The sequence below is a fragment of the Octopus sinensis genome, linkage group LG3, assembly GCF_006345805.1.
Source record: "Octopus sinensis linkage group LG3, ASM634580v1, whole genome shotgun sequence".
Lineage (NCBI taxonomy): Eukaryota > Metazoa > Mollusca > Cephalopoda > Octopoda > Octopodidae > Octopus > Octopus sinensis.
The window spans coordinates 84876497-84893996 of NC_042999.1; the positions used below are offsets into that span (position 1 = coordinate 84876497).

Consider the following 17500-nt stretch of genomic DNA (forward strand, 5'->3'; position numbering starts at 1 on the left):
CATCACTTTGAACCAGAGACAAAGAGACAATCCATGCTGGAGAAACACTACTCTTCGCCTGCTTCAACAAAGGCTGAGATTGTTTCATTTCTAGGAAAGATTTTGAAGTTCAGTTTTTTTTAATTCACTAGGCATTTTGAAATTCAAAAGGCATTATGTTTCTTGACTATCTTCAAACAGTCCACACCATTGATGGTGATTTCTAAGCACCTTGCTGAGGCAGTTGCGAAAGTCTATCACGACCAAACGCCCAGGAAAGCAGTCGAAATGTGTTTTGTTTCGTCAGGACAATGTTTCAGCATACAATACCTTGAATTCAATGGGTACTGTGTGTGACTGTGCCTTTGAATAGGCTGATAACAATCTCTATTCTCCTGATTTGACCCCATCTGACTTCACCAATGGATCCAAGTACTGCAATACTGATGGAAGAAATGTGTTGACAGCAATGAGGATTATGTTGAAAAATAAACCTCATTCTGACACATTCTATAAGAGTATCTCGGTAAGTCTATGAATTTTTCAACAGACCAGCCGCAATCAAGAGACTGAAGCAAGTAAAAGATACATACATACATACATACATACATACATACATACATACACAGGAGTGGCTGTGTGGTAAGTAGCTTGTTTACCAACCACATGCTTCCGGGTTCAGTCCCACTGCGTGGCACCTTGGGCAAGTGTCTTCTACTATAACCTCGGGCCGACCAAAGCCTTGTGAGTGGATTTGGTAGACGGAAACTGAAAGAAGCCCGTCGTATATATTTATATATATATATGCGTGTGTGTGTTTGTGTGTCTGTGTCCCCCTAGCATGCTTGACAACCGATGCTGGTGTGTTTATGTCTCCGTAACCTAGCGGTTCGGCAAAAGAGACCGATAGAATAAGTACTGGGCTTACAAAAGAATAAGTCCCGGGGTCGAGTTGCTCGATTAAAGGCGGTGCTCCAGCATGGCCGCAGTCAAATGACTGAAACAAGTAAAATAGTATATATATATATATATATAAATCTCAGCAATTTCAAGTTAGTGTGCGGTGCAAAAACAAATGTTGTGATCTGCTATTAAAGCTTTGTGACTTCCATTATCGTGTTATATTATTTGTATATTAATCTTATGCACAGAGGAGTTCTACATGTCTATCCAGCCCTGGAAAATATTCTGCTATAGAATAACATGCAGTAGCCAAATAATGTCATAGGAGCTCTTAATTGAACTTTACGAGGATTTTACTCGAATTATATCAAATATATACACATATATACGCACGCTCGTGTGTTTTGTGTGTGTGTGTGTGTGTGTGTGTGTGTGCGCGCGCGCGCGCGCGTTGGAAATATATATATATATATATAATGATTACAAATGTTGGCACAAGGCTCTCAGCTTCAACAGAGGAGATAAATCAATTACATTGACCCAATATCCAACTTGGAATTTATTTTATCGAGCCCGACAGGATGAAATGCAAAGCCGGCCTCGCCGGAATTTGAACTTAGAATATGAATTCGGACGAAATGTCGATAAGTATTTCGCGCGGCACTTTAACGATTCTGCCAGCTCACCGCCTTTATAGCATATGTATGTTACCTTCATGTGCAAGCCAATATTTTTACTGATGTTTTGACCAGTGCGATATCAACTGATCCACTATTAAGCACAATTAGATCTACTTAATTAAGTACAAGCAATGGTAACAATATACACTGCAACTGAAAAACTATATACAAGCAAACTTATGATTTAAAGAAAAGAACGGATATAATACGTATATAATGTATCAAAATTTCTCTACTTAAAGCACAGGAAAGAAAAACTGTTTGATCTACTGTGTTTTAATTAAATGGGACGAATCTGAAGTTTACCAAACCGCGTCTCAATCCACTGAACGCAAATGACACTTCCGTTAGCATTTAAAATTATTTTGCTTGCTCAAATCCTTTTCCATACGAATCATAACGTAATGACGAAAATGGACATTATTACACACACACACAGATGCAAGCATGTTCTTGCTGTTGTTGTTTTTCCTCTTCTTCTTCTTCTTATTATTATTATCATTATTATTATTATTATTATTATTATTATATTATTATTATTATTATTATTATTATTATATGTTTGACTTTTGCTTTGTATTTGTACAAGTTGGCTCTAAGTCTCACCCAGAGATCTCAAGAGACAACAAGTTAGAAGTTCATGATGGTGTTATGCTTCGGGTGTCCATATATTTGGTTTTGTACATAGTATTGTTCTTGAGAATGTTTAAGAAAGAAAAAAAAAGAAAATTGTGAGTTTGTTTTAAATTTTACATTACATCGACAGTATTTTACGTAGGATATAGGCAGTTCCCATGAGCACTACTTTTTGAATTTCTGTCATTTTGGTGTTTCCTAGTATCTGGGCAAGGTAGAAATCAGCTCTTTTTGCTATCATTCCTAGGGCACCTATGACAACAGGTATAGTTTTAGTCTTCAGGTTCCACATTTTGCTCATTTCTCTTTCAAGATCTTTACACTTGCTCAGTTTTTAGTAAGTCTTGACAGATACATTTATATCGATTGGGATAGTCGTATCAATGAGAAGGTATGATTTTTGTCTGAAGTCTTTCAATACAACGTCTGGCCTATTTGTATCTATCTTTCTGTCAGTTTGAATGGTGAGGTTTCAGAGAAGTAAGATGTGATCATTTTTAAGCACTGACGGTGGTTTGTTTTACCACCAGTTTTTATCATGGGGCAGGTCCAAGTTTTTGCAAAAATTGGTGCAGCACTATCATGCTTGTCGAGACACTCTGTAGGCGCAAGAAGACTGCTCATGGAGACAACATGATTAATGGTTTCATTTTGTTGTTGACATACACGAAATTTTGGGCTACTGCCCTTCTTTAATATGTTGGCCTGGTAGCTTCTTGTAGGTAGGCATTGATCTTGGGCTGCTATGATAAACCCTTCTGTTTCTGATTTTAAGCCAGAAGGTATTTAACCATTGATGGGAAAGTGCTTTGTCAACATCGGCATTATTAGATCTCTTTGGGTATTTGCCATTGATAGGTTTTTCTTGCCATTTATCAGTAAAAATATCTAAGGCAGCAGTTTTAACACGTGTTTTCATACGCTTAGCTTTTTCTGCACTTGTTTCCAGTACGTCTAATTCTGGGATTTGTTGTATTTGGAATTCACCTAGATATTCTTTTACCTGTTTTCTTACTGATTGTGATGCTTTCTTGTTTTCGTGCTTTAAGACAAGTTTGAACATCCAGTCCTCAGAGTTTTTCAGGTAGGTGTCTAGGCTAATTGTGACAATCTTCATTGTTATTGCCAGTTGTAAAAGTCCATGGCCTCCCTCATTTCTTGGCCGATAAAGTCGTTCTATATCTGCCTTAGGGTGGTGCATTCTGTGCATTGTCAACAATTTTCGTATTTTTCTGTCGACATTAATTATTTCAGTAATTGACCAGTTAATGATATTGAAAGTAAGTAATAATCGCTTCGATCCTGTTTCTTCCATTCAGCTCTGTCTTGAGCATTGCTCTTACCCTGCGATAACATTCCCTTCTGATCCTCATCACTGCATGTTTGATTCCGTCCCCTTCGAACACCCCTAGATATTTGTAGCTCTCCGCTTGGTTCTAACTCCTTTCTGACATTCTGCTGGTCAAGGTTAACGTTGGATGTTTCTGTCATTTTTCCTTTGATAAAGGGAGCTTTTGGACATGTATCGAGGCCAAATTGCGTCCTGATGTCATCGCTGAATTGTTTAACATTCGCTAGTAAGCCCTGTAGTAGTTGGTCAGTGTTTGCAAGGAGCTTTAAATCATCTATGTAAATGAAATGATTTATATTTTTATTAAACATTTTATAAGCGCACTATACATCATTGATCAATTTCGAGAGAGATATTAAGGCTAGTCAAAAGAGGAGTGGTGAAAGAGACTCATCCTGGAAAATGCCACATGAAATTCTTACATCTCCAGCATTAAGAGATTCATTGTCACTGTTCAAATTCAGTGTGATCTCAAACTTACAGACAAAAAGTTTCGCCGAGTACGTGCAATTTTATACATTTCCAGACATGTCTTAATCCAGCTATGTGGTAGACTATCAAAAGCCTTTTTTATAGTCTATCCAAGCTTTTGTGTCGTTTGTGGCAATCTTTCAAGATCATCTTACTGATGAGTAGCTGATCTTTACAACCATAGGACCCACGTTTAACAGCCTTTTTGCTATTTAGGGAATATGCTACTGATTATTATTGTTGTTGTTGTTGTTGTTATTGTTGTTGTTGTTGTTGTTGTTATTATTATTATTATTATTATTATTATTATTATTATTATTATTATATTATTATTATTATTGAGTGAGAGAGCAGTGCATGCCATCAAAGTGACACTGGGGTAAAATATACGAAGCCCAATATACCCATCATGACTACCCGTCTGATAAGGGTACACCAGGCACATGCATCACAACCATATGTGCGTGACATGGTGATCTCATATCAAGATAAACAGCACATGACCTTGCGGGTGGGGCCCATTTAGAATTTTCTTCAGGTTGAGTAGCCCATCCCGCTCAAAAGGTCCCTGAATAAGGGTTGTTTAAGGATGTTGAAAGAACCACCCATGTTTCCAGAGGTGAATTATTCAAACCCCAAAGAATCCCTCTCAACACATGGCTATGATGCTCCCCCACTACTTCTGCTCGTGATCAGAGATGCACACATCGTCAGCCACTAAGGGACATGCTCAACTGGTTAAGGTCAAACAACTGACAAGCAAATCTGTGGTATTGAGCAGAATATTTGCTGTAGCTCATCTTTTATACCAAGACAAAATAATGTACATGATGACACTTCCAATCAGTTAAGATCAGAAGCCATGAGAGCCACTGCCTGGTACTGCATCAGGGCATAGAAGCCATGAGAGCCACTGCCTGGTACTGCATCAGGGCATAAAAGCCATGAGAGCCACTGCCTGGTACTGCATCAGGGCATGCGGTACTGCATCAGGGCATTTATATTATTATTATTATCATTATTATTATTATTATTACCTTCTAACACTGGAGATGTACTACAGGGTCAGCAGCTCACTACCAGTGAACTAAGGTAACACGTCTTATTCTTCGAGCACCTTCCGGAGTATTCGAGCAGTTCCAAGCAGTGCTGTTTTCTGCAAGTGCTCCACCCTTATTGCAGCCCCTATTTGTTCCACGTGCTTCTCGAGATTTTTGTTCACTGTTCCCAGGGCTCCTACAATTATTGGTACTACTACTATCTTTTTCATCGACCAAAATTGCATAACTTCCCAAGTTAACCTGTCATATCTCTCGACTTTTCTTTCTTCCTAATCGCATACCTTTTTGTCAGCTGGGAATGCTATTTCTATGATCCAACATAGTTTGTTTTCTTTCTCAATTAAGATTATTTCCGGCTTCCTATTCCCTATCTCATGGTCGCACTGAATCATAAAATCTTTGCATTTCTATTTTCTACGATGCCTTCAGGCTTGTGGTCGTACCAATTGTTTGCTCTGTCAAGTCAATACTTGTGGCAAAATGTCTAATGAACAAGCCTGGCTATATTGTCGTGGCGTTTCTTATATTCCTTCTGGGCTAGTGGCGTACATTGGCTGGGAATATGCCATACGGTTTCACCGTTTTGTCCACAGATTCTGCACTTATCACTTTCTGATGTGTTGTCTATTCTGTATTTTATGTAGTGTGTTCTTTCTCTTTTCGATCTGACACGGAGATTTCCTTCGAGAGCATGTCTAACCCTGCCTGGATTCTTCATTTCCACTATCAATCTTTTCTTTTGTCACTCCCATTATGTTTCTTTTTCTTGACATCAACACCCACGTTTCCTGCTACAACTATACATGCTGCCATGGCCGAAGTGTGTTTGGCCATAGGTTTGCCCCCTTTTTTGTCTTTCATTCAAGAGGGAAGGCAAGGTTCATGATGAAATGCAGGACCTCTGTAATAGAAGGAAGGTCGGAAGGAAGGAAGGAAGGAAGGAAGGAAGTTATTCTGAAACTGTATATTGGCAACAAAGTGAACTCCACCATTGGCACCCAGGGTGCCGGAATCATGGTGAGAAACTCTACCATCCAAATAGGTCATACCAGAAATTGAACTCCAGAACGGAAACAGCCTGAACAAATACTGCAAGGCATCCAGTCTGACGTTTTTACAGTAGTACCAATCTAGCCAGCTTAGATTGTTACTCATAAAGACCCCGAAAGAATTTAAAATATTGATGATCGATGATCCCGGCAGAATTTGGACAAATATCACAAAGTATGCTTTCACGATTCTGTCAGTTCATTAAAATCTGATGTGACTTGGGAGCATACAAAAAGAACATAATTCATCTCTATACACGTCATCAAGAGGGAGTTTTAATTGCTTGACATAGTAGCCGAATCTCATTGAAATGACACCCTACCCAAAAAGATGATGCATGAGATAATTGTAAATTTTGATATACACAAGCATGGGAAGGTCATGAGTAGAAGGCTTTTGACGTATCAAAACCGCTCGATCGGAGCTGATCTGAAGCTAAACAGCAATAAGATCTGCAACTAGTAAACTCCCATAAAGCCTTTATCTGCACTGTATTACACTAACTCCAGTGTTATGACGTATTAATTACTAAGATGTTCACAACTCCACGATATTTTTTCATAGGAATCCAGTCCATTAATTAATCGCCACTTATCTTTTATCTTTGCCTTGTTTCAGTCATTAGACTGGGACATTGAAAATTTTTTAGTCAAATGAATCGACCCAATACCTAATTACTAAAGCCTGGTACTTACCACAAAATTACAGATGTAGGCGCAATGGCCCAGTGGTTAGGGCAGTCGGAGGATCGCGGTTTCCCAGACCGGGCGTTCTGTGTGTTTATTGAGCGAAAACACCTAAAGCTCCATTTTCTCTCACTCTTTCTTCCTGTTTATTGAGTAACGCAGCGATGGACTGGCGTCCCGTCCAGCTGGGTGGGGGGAACACATACACCACAGAAACCGGGAAACCGGGCCCATGAGCCGGGCTAGGCTTGAAAAAGGGCGCATAAATAAAAAAAAATAAACAGAACAGCACCAGTTGTCAACCAGTGGTGAGGCGAACACACTCAAAAACATACACACATATACACACACACACGCACATATATACAACAGGTTTCTTTCAGTTTCCATCTATCAAATCCACTCACAGGGTTTGGTCGGCCTGAGGATATAGTAGAAAACACTTGCTGAAGTTGTAATGCAGTGAGTCCGAACCCGGAAACATGCAGTTGGGAAGCAAATTTCTTACTGCACAACCTACGCCTGCACTTGTATCAACATATATGAACCGAAAAATAGAATGGTTGCCCTGACATAATTTGAACTGGAATTATAAAACAATCATAAATGAATGCTACAACAGATTTAAACTGATATTCACAACCAGTTGTAACACCGTTACACAGGCCAACATTCAATTCTCGAATATTACATTGTCACGAGACTTTTACATCTCAATATCTCAATATTCTATCTATCGCCATACATGAAAACTCTATTTAAATGAAACAGCAGCAGCAGCTGAAGCTGTGGCAATATATGAAGTCATGAAATAAGTATTTCTGTTGCTTAGATGTTTTATGTTTTACTAGCTGCTGAGAAATTTTATATTACCGCAGTCATTGTCAAATTTATATAGATACACACAGACACACATACACACAAACGCACACGCACACACGTGCGCACACACACATACACACACACACACACACACACACAACACACACACACACACACACACCACACACACACACACACACACATATATATATATATATAATATATATATATATATATATATATATATATATATATATATATATATATACACGTATGTATATGAAGAATTTCATTTCGAAATGAAAAAAAAAAGCTTGGCAAAAACAAAAGCCCAAAATATGTTCATATTTTTGTTGATTTTTCTGGTATTTTTTATATATTTTATATACCTATGTTATTTTTAGATAACACATTAAAATTTCGAATTCTTGCAAATTCTTTCTCTCTCCCATCTTTCTTGTTGTCCCTTCTCTCCATCTCTCTCTCAACTTCTCTCTTCCTCTGTCTTTCTCTCTCTCTCTCTCACTTTATTCCCTCGATCTCCGAGATTTCTTTTAATCTTCATGATATTTGCATTGTTTCTGTGTATTTTATTCATTTAATTTGCGCGTGTCATAAAGCAACAGGCAGGCTTCCGGCATGTTGGTGCTGCAAAACTGCTTTTAATACATGACTGAATACAAGATCACACTACTTCTATCTTACGTTACTAATGCCCTTCGGTGGCGATTAAACGTGACGCAGTATCATTTAACTTCCCTATAAATGTGTGTCTAAGTAAGACATCCTTTATCAATTTTATGCGTGGAACTTGCACCACCTTCAGCTCTAACATTCTTCGTGATATCAAATTCCCACAATTGTTTTAATAAATTCACAAACGTACCTTTTGAAAAGTATTTACTTCATTTACACATTACACAATTACATTTATACATTTGACAGAATATATATTTCTTTTAAATGTATGCTGATTCTTCTTCACCCAACAAATTATAAGTTTAAAGAAATATTTTGTCGAGTTACCATACCATTGGACAAGTGGCTGAATAGCGATGGAACGTACCAATTGAACGCTGTGGTTCACAACAAAGATTTTCAACCGACTATTTTTTTCCAGCTATAAACTTAATGAATGTTTCATAACCTTGCTGAAATGAGTCGAGTTGAAGAGGGACAAGCTTCACCAGAAGTATTTCCCCCATACATGCTACACTGTTTGAAGAGTAGCTGTTTACTGATGCTTTACCCGGAAATAGATAATGGGACCTTGCAAATTATTGTTGAAAACAAAATACATGAAATCTAAATGATTACCATGAAAGTTTCCGGAAATTTCTCCTAAGTTGTTCGGTGCTATTATCTTTTGCTCAGTTATATGAAAAGAGATAGTGACATACGAAAACTAGTATTGTAACACATATCAATCTCTCGTCTGATGCTAATTGGTGGAATGAGATTATTAATGGGAAAGCCTCCTTCATGCTCAAGTTTCAGCGCTACGCTCTGATGCTTTGACGGTGGTCATAAAGCCTTGCGTGTATAATATTTCTAATTTTGCATTAGGGGCAAGATCAATTACTTTTTGCAGAGGGTGAGGAAGACAACTTAATTAACCGACTACTAGTGATACTTTACGGTATTCAATCAATGATGCGAAGTAATGCAATGTCAGGATTTGATCTTTAAACGTCGACCGACGACAGGAAATGCCGTAAGGGATTCACTGCAGCTTTTTATCGTTACTGATTGTTCCTCGCCACATTCGACATAAACAAATATTGATTTGTTTTCATTGACACGAAGAGAGAAAACTGCAAAGTAAGAGTATTATCGATAAAATCGACCCAACTATGTTTTGAGGGGTACTTATTTTATCGATCTCTAATTGATTTAACTCGATCTTTGCAAGGTTTCAATTCAGAACTCCGAGAGGTAAAAAAAATACATAAAAACCATAAAAGCAGCAACACTAAAACTACGACATAATTGACTTCTGAAATAACAGGTTATTTTTTTTAACGCCAAGGTTCACAAGTAAACACAATGAAACAAAATGACATTCTATCTATATTTACCTAACACAAGGTGTAAATATAACAACATATTTACAATACAAGAAAGGCAATCCAACTAATTTTTCGACTTTCAAATTTTTTCTCATATATCAATTACTAAAGGCTGAGTGCTGTGTAACTGCTACACAGATATATACATAGACATAACAGAAGTAAATAGACAATCTTATAATCGTTAAAATTTATGTAAATCTGAAATTATACATTCAAAGTATTTATTAGTTATTATAATGTGAATATCTAATATTTACTAGACATGCCCTTTGCCTTTTTTAATGCAAGGACCCTATTAGGCATGCTACTGATTAGACGACGAATATTCTCTGGAAGAATTCCATGCCAAGTTTCATCAAATAATCTCAAAAGACCTGGCTTTGGGAGTGTTTTTTTTCTTTTCTTTTTATGAAGTGTCCTGTCCATTATGCCCCAGAGATGTTCAATTGGGTTCATATCCAGTGACTAGCTTGGCCATAAAAGCTTTTTTAATGCCATTCTCTTCAAACCAATGTTGGGTCTTTTTAGCTGTGTAACAAGAAACCCCATTTTCCATAAATAAAGAGTCGTCTTTAAAGATTTCACCACTAGAGAAGACTGGAAGGAGTCCTTTCTGCAATATGAACACTTATTTATCTGAGTTTATGTTTCCCTCATACTTCATCAACTCTAATCGACCATTGCTTCAAATTGCTCCCCAGACTACACCGGGAAAATATTATGCTCCACTTGTTGGTATATGAAGGGCGCTGTCTATCCCGAAGTGTTAAACCAAAATGATATAGTTAGCGGGAAGGTTTGTCGTCAACTGAACAAAATTGCACAAAAGTTTGCGACCATTATTGTCAATTGCAAATGGATGTTTCTCTAACAAGATATTGCAAGTCAATAAGGGAAAGATTATGCAACTACATATGGAAGTTTTGCCTCATTCTCCTTACTTTCCTGGCTATCATTGTTTCAGATCATTGCAGCATTATTTAGAAGAAAAGCAGCTTCTTAATTGTCAAGAGGTTAAATGTGATATACTAATGATATTGAGCGTCTCGCTGCTTCCTAGCCTTACGAACTTTATGCCTGAGGGATGAACAACATGAGAAATAGACATGGTAATTTTCAGATAAACGGGATATATTTTGATTAAATATATCAATTAAGACCGAAGAATTTGTTTCTTTCCCATTTTGAAATGCCACAGTACTTTCTTTCTAACATATACACACATACATACAGAATACTTTCTCTCACGCGCACTCACACACGCAACTATACACACATGCAAACATTCACACACACACATCTCAAAAACAAAATGGACACACCATATTATACATTTTTATATCTGTGCGGACACAATCTGCTGCTTTAAACTTCTTAATGCATTACCATTTTCACTCAACAGTATATCCTTTACGATAACTATCCCAGCCCCAAACACGAGAAGAAAAAGTGTGGTCTGATCTTCAAAGTGGGCGGATTATGAGTCAATCAGAGTGTGTATTTAGCCAGCGTAAGATTACACAAAGACTTATAGACAAAAACTTGAGCATTCCTCTTGCTACAGTCAACAGTGTGACTGTACAACCCACCTTTTGTACAATATTCTGCTAATGTCGATCTGAGCTCTCTCACAGGCGTCTTCATGCTGCTAGGTGGATTCTGGAAAAATCATCTCCGTTGTGAGACACATGTCGCAGAGTAACTCCCAATAAACTCGAGTATTTCTGTGTTTCTGTGAGGGTTATCCATCTACTTCGATACTCAGATGAAAACAATAATACTTTATGAAGTCTGAAGCAACACGTAGTAAGTTTGACTGATAAAACGGTATAGTGAGGGGTGTCTGTTTACTATTGAGATGTCTGTGTGTGTGTGTGTGTGTATACCGTTTTATCTCTGGGGACCTACTACGAGTCGTTTTCATAGCATTTTTTCGATGGCCCGATAACTGAAGAGATGTCGGCGTGGGTTTCCGCCCCGACATCCGAAACACGGAGCTTTATCAAGGCTACGGAATAATTGTCACATATATTTCTAGATAAATTCCGCTATTTACATAATATCGATTCTCTTTCATTCTTTTGTTGCCTTGTCATTTCCATCAATATATATATATATATAATATATATATATATATATATATATATATATATATATATATATATATATATATATTTCAGAATGAGATAAAAAAAACCAAGGCTGTGAAGATTACAGCTGTTTCCACGATATTTTATATATATATATATATATATATATATAGATAGATATATGTATATATATATGTATATATGTATATATGTATGTATATATATGTATATATGTATGTATATGTATATATATATGTATATATATATATATAATATATATATATATATATATATATATATATTTGTGTATATCCGCATCTCTCGCTGTGGTTATTTTAACCAGAGTTCCTTTATATTATAAAGGAAATAATTAATTCCATTGTCACATACCGATACACGTGTATTTGAGGTGATACTTTTCTCGCAATTAACTTGATCTGATACCGTGTATTGGAATTTAAGCAAACTTAAATCCTGTGAGAGATATTCTAAATCATTTGAAAGCTCAAAAATATTGCAAAATTCAGTTTTCATTTCTTACTTGCAGAGATGTGGAAACTTTCATCGCACCAATACGACCTGGTCTCCGACGCAGATCCACTGCAACTGTTTATAACATTGCTAATGTTGACTTTTTATTGGTTTTATAGTTTCATGTCTCTCTCTCTTTCTCTCTCTTCCTCTCCCTCTCCCTCTCCCTCTCTCTTTCTTACTTTTACTCTCTCTCCTTTCTTTTTCTCTCTCTCTCTCTATCTATCTATCTCTATCTCTCTCTCTCTCTCTCTCCGCTCGCTCTCTTTTTTCTCTCTCTCTCTCGTGTTGAACTTATGGTCGAATAGGTATACGGTGTAGCTGTTTTCCGACTTCTTCACATCATTCGTTGTTAGTCGATTCCAATTTCCATTCTTTTGCATATTTACAACTTTATAGGTATTATTATCATTATCATTATCATGTTCCACTTTTTTCTTCCTTCACTTCTCTTCCAACGTTTCTCTTTTATATTTCTTATCTCCTCCACTTGTCTTGATGGATATCTGAAATTATGCATATTCCGTTCGCTATGTATAGATATAAGATATTTTTTGATACATCTTTATTGCCGTTTAAGTCTTTAGAAATTAGATTTTTGCTATATAGATTAAATTCATTTTAACCATGTGGTATAAAAAGTAGGGAGATAAATACTTATAAAGAATTAATATTGATGAATCTTTCTGCACAAAATCACACTTGCCTATGCATACGCACATATGCATACACATATGATATATATGTGTGTGTGTGTGTGTGTGTGTGTGTGTATGTATATATATATATATATGTATGTATGTATGTGTGTATGTACATACATACATACATATATACGTACATACTTTGATAGAAAGAGAGAGAGATTACAGAGCAGAATTACACCAGTAGTAATAATGGTGACTATATGTATGTCTGTGTGCATATGTGTGTTTATATACATGTGTTTGTGTAAATATATATACATACATACACACACACACACATATATATATACATATACATACGTACATACATACATACATACATACATACATACATACATACATACATACATACATACATACATACATACATACATACATACATACATACATATGTACATGCATGCTTACTTACTAACGTACTTGCATACACAACGTTATATGCGTTTAGAACTAATCACCACAATTTCAGTTCCAATAAATTTGCTTATCAGTTGTTTATGCGATTCATTGTCATACTTAAAGCTGTAAGTAATTTGTTGTAGTCTTAAGCCGGATATGACCGATATTCTCAGTTGCAGCTCTAATGTTGTAAATATCTCACGAGTGTGGCTTAATTTTGTCGAACCAAAATCAGCGTTCTCTGCAGGACGTTTCGACAAAAGTTTCATTATGGCATCTACCTAACTTGGATCTTGTGGTATAGTAGGCACCAGATTATGGTGCCTACTAGCAGATGGATAAAGCAACGTCCATATTGACTATAGCGTAGTAGGACGGCTAAACTTGTCAACTCTGATAATGAAACATTTAGAGCAATCAAATCTATTTCCCAATATCTTTGTTATTGGATGTAATATTTCTTCGAAAATCTATGATATTCTATCTGCCGTATCTGTTCTGGATATTTATATTCTGAGATCAAATTCCACCACCTAGTTAATATCCTATCAATAGTAAGGTCATTGCAGAATACTACCGTGTAGCAAATGTGAAATAAAGACGATTGTATGAAATATATTCTGTTTTAGTTTATAAAAGTCCTGTGTATCCGAAGTATACCGCAATATTTCCATTAATATGTGGGTATATCTATATATATCTATCTATCTATCTCTCTCTCTCTCTCTCTCTATATATATATATATATATAATATATATATATATATATATATATATATATATATAAACTTACTTGGAGAAGAGAAATAGAGAAATAACGCGTGCGTTCGGTCATATAATAACAATATAATAAATAAATAAAATATATGCATACATACATACATATATGTAGCTTCGTGCTTTCAACAAGCATACATCGACTTCCGTCTTTCGCAACCCGAATTTTCACATGCGTTCTAACAAATTTTTCCATCGTCTAGGCCTAAAAAAGCCCTTATTGTTGGTTCCCTGTCCTGTTATTCTTTATTTGTACTGTTTTTTCTACTGCTTTTACGTCCTGTTCTTGTCACTTGTTTTACCCCTCTGCAAAATAATTTTATTTAATTCCTTTTGCAGGAAGGACTGCTTCGGCCTGGCCGGGTTTTGCCCTTATCTTCGAAACACGCATTGAGTCGAACCAGGGGCAGCTGATAAAGGGGAATTTTCCTTGTATTGTTTGTCCTGTACTCTGTTCTTTCGTTGTTAAAAAAGTCCGTTTCCTTGTTTGATTTTATGTTTTCGTTTCTCGTTGTGTTCTACGTTTATTTGTGGTGTCCTGTACTCATATATATATATAAGTATGTACATATATGTATGTATATATGCATATATTTTATTTATATATATATATATATCATAAATAGAATGGACAATACAAAGGACAACACAGGAGGAACGATTTTTAACAAATATGGTATTAACTTAGCGCTTAATCAGAAAGGCAAAGTGTTTTAACGTTTTGGATACCAGTTCTTCATCAAACGAAGAATGAGAAAAGCATAGATGTAACGAGAAAGAGAAATAGTTAGTAATAAAACAGGCGATTGGTTAGAAACAAAGTAGGAACGTTGTTCTGTGGTTAAGTTTATAAGGAAGGAAAGAAGAAAAATTCAGAAAGAAGAATACGTAGATGCCAGTTTATGCGGGTCTGGAAGCTGGTATGAATGAGATGGGGTATGTATTTGTGTGATCGTATGAGAACATTGCTTAGCGTAGCACAGCTGTGTGTGTGCGTGCGTGTGCGCGTGTGTGGGGAGAACAATCCTGCTTCCATAAAACGTCGACCTTTTGGAATATTTCTCCCATCCATGCGTTTGGTTGCCACGGTTAACTTGCAAATATTTCAAGCAAGCAATAACATCACTTATCATCTCGTTTTCGGAGTGCTATCAACAGCAATGGGAAGAATATTTTCTTCCCTTCTTCCAGACTGAAATACAAAGAAAAATATATGGCAATGTCAGACAATACATAGTGATTCAATCTTACACTGAAGGTGTTTCAATTAACTTACCAAAAATAAAACAGCATGGGTTTCATAACCTTCTGTCAGTCTTTCACCTGAAGCAAGCATGTATGAGTATGTGCACATCTGTATATAAGTGTGTGTATATACGTATAAATCCGCATATATATATATATATGTGTGTGTGTGTGTGTGTGTATGTATGTATGTATATATACATATATATATATACATATATATATATATATATAATATATATATATATATATAATATATATATATATATATATATATATATGATATATATATATATATGTATGTATATACGTATTATATATATTATATATATATATATATATCATATCATATCATATCATATTATATTATATCATATTATATTATATTATATTATATTATATAACATAAACGTACTGAAGTGGAAACGAATCAAAAGTACTAAAATAAAATATATATTTCAAAAGTTGAAATTAATTATGCTTGCGTGTGATAAACGCATGTATTATAAAGCCAAGTGTATTTACGACATTACCAAAAGCACAAGGGAGATATTTGCCAGAAGCTGATTCGTTTATGCAATACTATTATGATAAAAAAATCTACGAAAATTACACAATAAACTTAAAGCAATGTTCGAACAATAATATAGAATGTGATTCAGAAGTCCCATTAGCATTTGAATTATATATAATGTTCTGCTATATAATTTGTTATCATTTCTATTTTAAATATATATTTTATATACTGGCTTTGCTCTTTTGTTATGGATATCCCTTTTATATATGGTCTTTCGAAACTACATTCATCATATAGGCGCAGGTGTGGCTGTGTAGTAAGAAGCTTGCTTCCCAACCACATATTTCTAGGTTCAGTCCTACTGCGTGGCACCTTGAGAGCTGTCTTTTACTAAAGCCTAAAGTGAGTGGATTTGATAGATGGAAACTAGAAACCCGTCGTGAATATACATATATACATACATACAAGCATACATACATACATACATACATACATACATACATACATACATACATACATACATACATACATACATACATACATACATACATACATACATATATATATAAATATGTTTGTGTGTGTGTGTGTTTGTTCCCCGCCACCGCTTGACAACCAATGTTGGTTTGTTTATGTCCCCGTAACTTAGCACTTCAGCAAAAGAGACCATGGGATAATTACTTTTCTTACAAAGAATAAATCGTAGGGTCGATTTCTTAGACTAACACACTTTACGTTAGTGCTCCAGCATGGCTGCAGTCAAACGAATGAATCAAGTAAAAGAATAAAAGAATCAAAAGTTCAGAGCTTTTTATGTTACCATGAAATAGCACAATGCAAGGTAATCCTGTTCAATTATCCAGCTAGTCCGGCTACCCGTGGATTGTGTAATATGAAAGTCATAGCAATAGAGCGAATAAACTGGGATACCGCAACCGTAGTAATCAACGAGTGAAGTGGGAATCAGTACTAAAGCATACAAAGAAAGGGGTGAATGAAATCTATAGGGATGAGGTGCGATGCATGAACTCAGGGCAGAGAAAGAAAGAGAGATGTACATTAAGGAACATCAGTGGCTTCGAACTACCAATTTGTAATCTTTCCATTCTATCAATGTACCATTGGAACACCAACACAAGTTAGATTAAATAAGTAAACCTATTTCATTGAAAAATATAAGCCAAAACTTAACCATTTCTAACATTTTTAAATAAGGAAACTCACCTCATTGAAAAAAACCAAACCACTTTTAACATTCTATTCCTTCTAAACCTAGTCGTTCGCGACATTTTTTATTATCGCCATTATACCGGAAAAAATCCCTGATTACCTTCCACTGTCTGGAACTCCGTATTTCACAACATAGCGAAGACATGACACGATATAGGTAAAGAAATTTGAGAACTTTGAAAAGAAAATACGAAACTGTTACTATACGCAAACTTTTCCAACATTTTTCTAACATAACGATTTGAATATATTCTTTCACCATGTAACACAAGCCTTCTGTAGTTTTTTCACCC

General features: G+C 35.7%; 1 long non-coding RNA gene across 1 annotated transcript in view; it reads right to left on the reverse strand.

The window, feature by feature from the left end:
• Nucleotides 1-2875: 2875 nt before the first annotated feature.
• Nucleotides 2876-17500, reverse strand: part of LOC118762762 — a 15859-nt gene continuing 1234 nt past the window's right edge. The window contains exons 2-3 of the long non-coding RNA XR_004998512.1: nucleotides 11234-11238; nucleotides 2876-3005 (exon numbers count right to left, since the gene is read on the reverse strand). This is a non-coding gene — a long non-coding RNA (uncharacterized LOC118762762). The remainder of the gene's footprint in view (nucleotides 3006-11233; nucleotides 11239-17500) is intronic.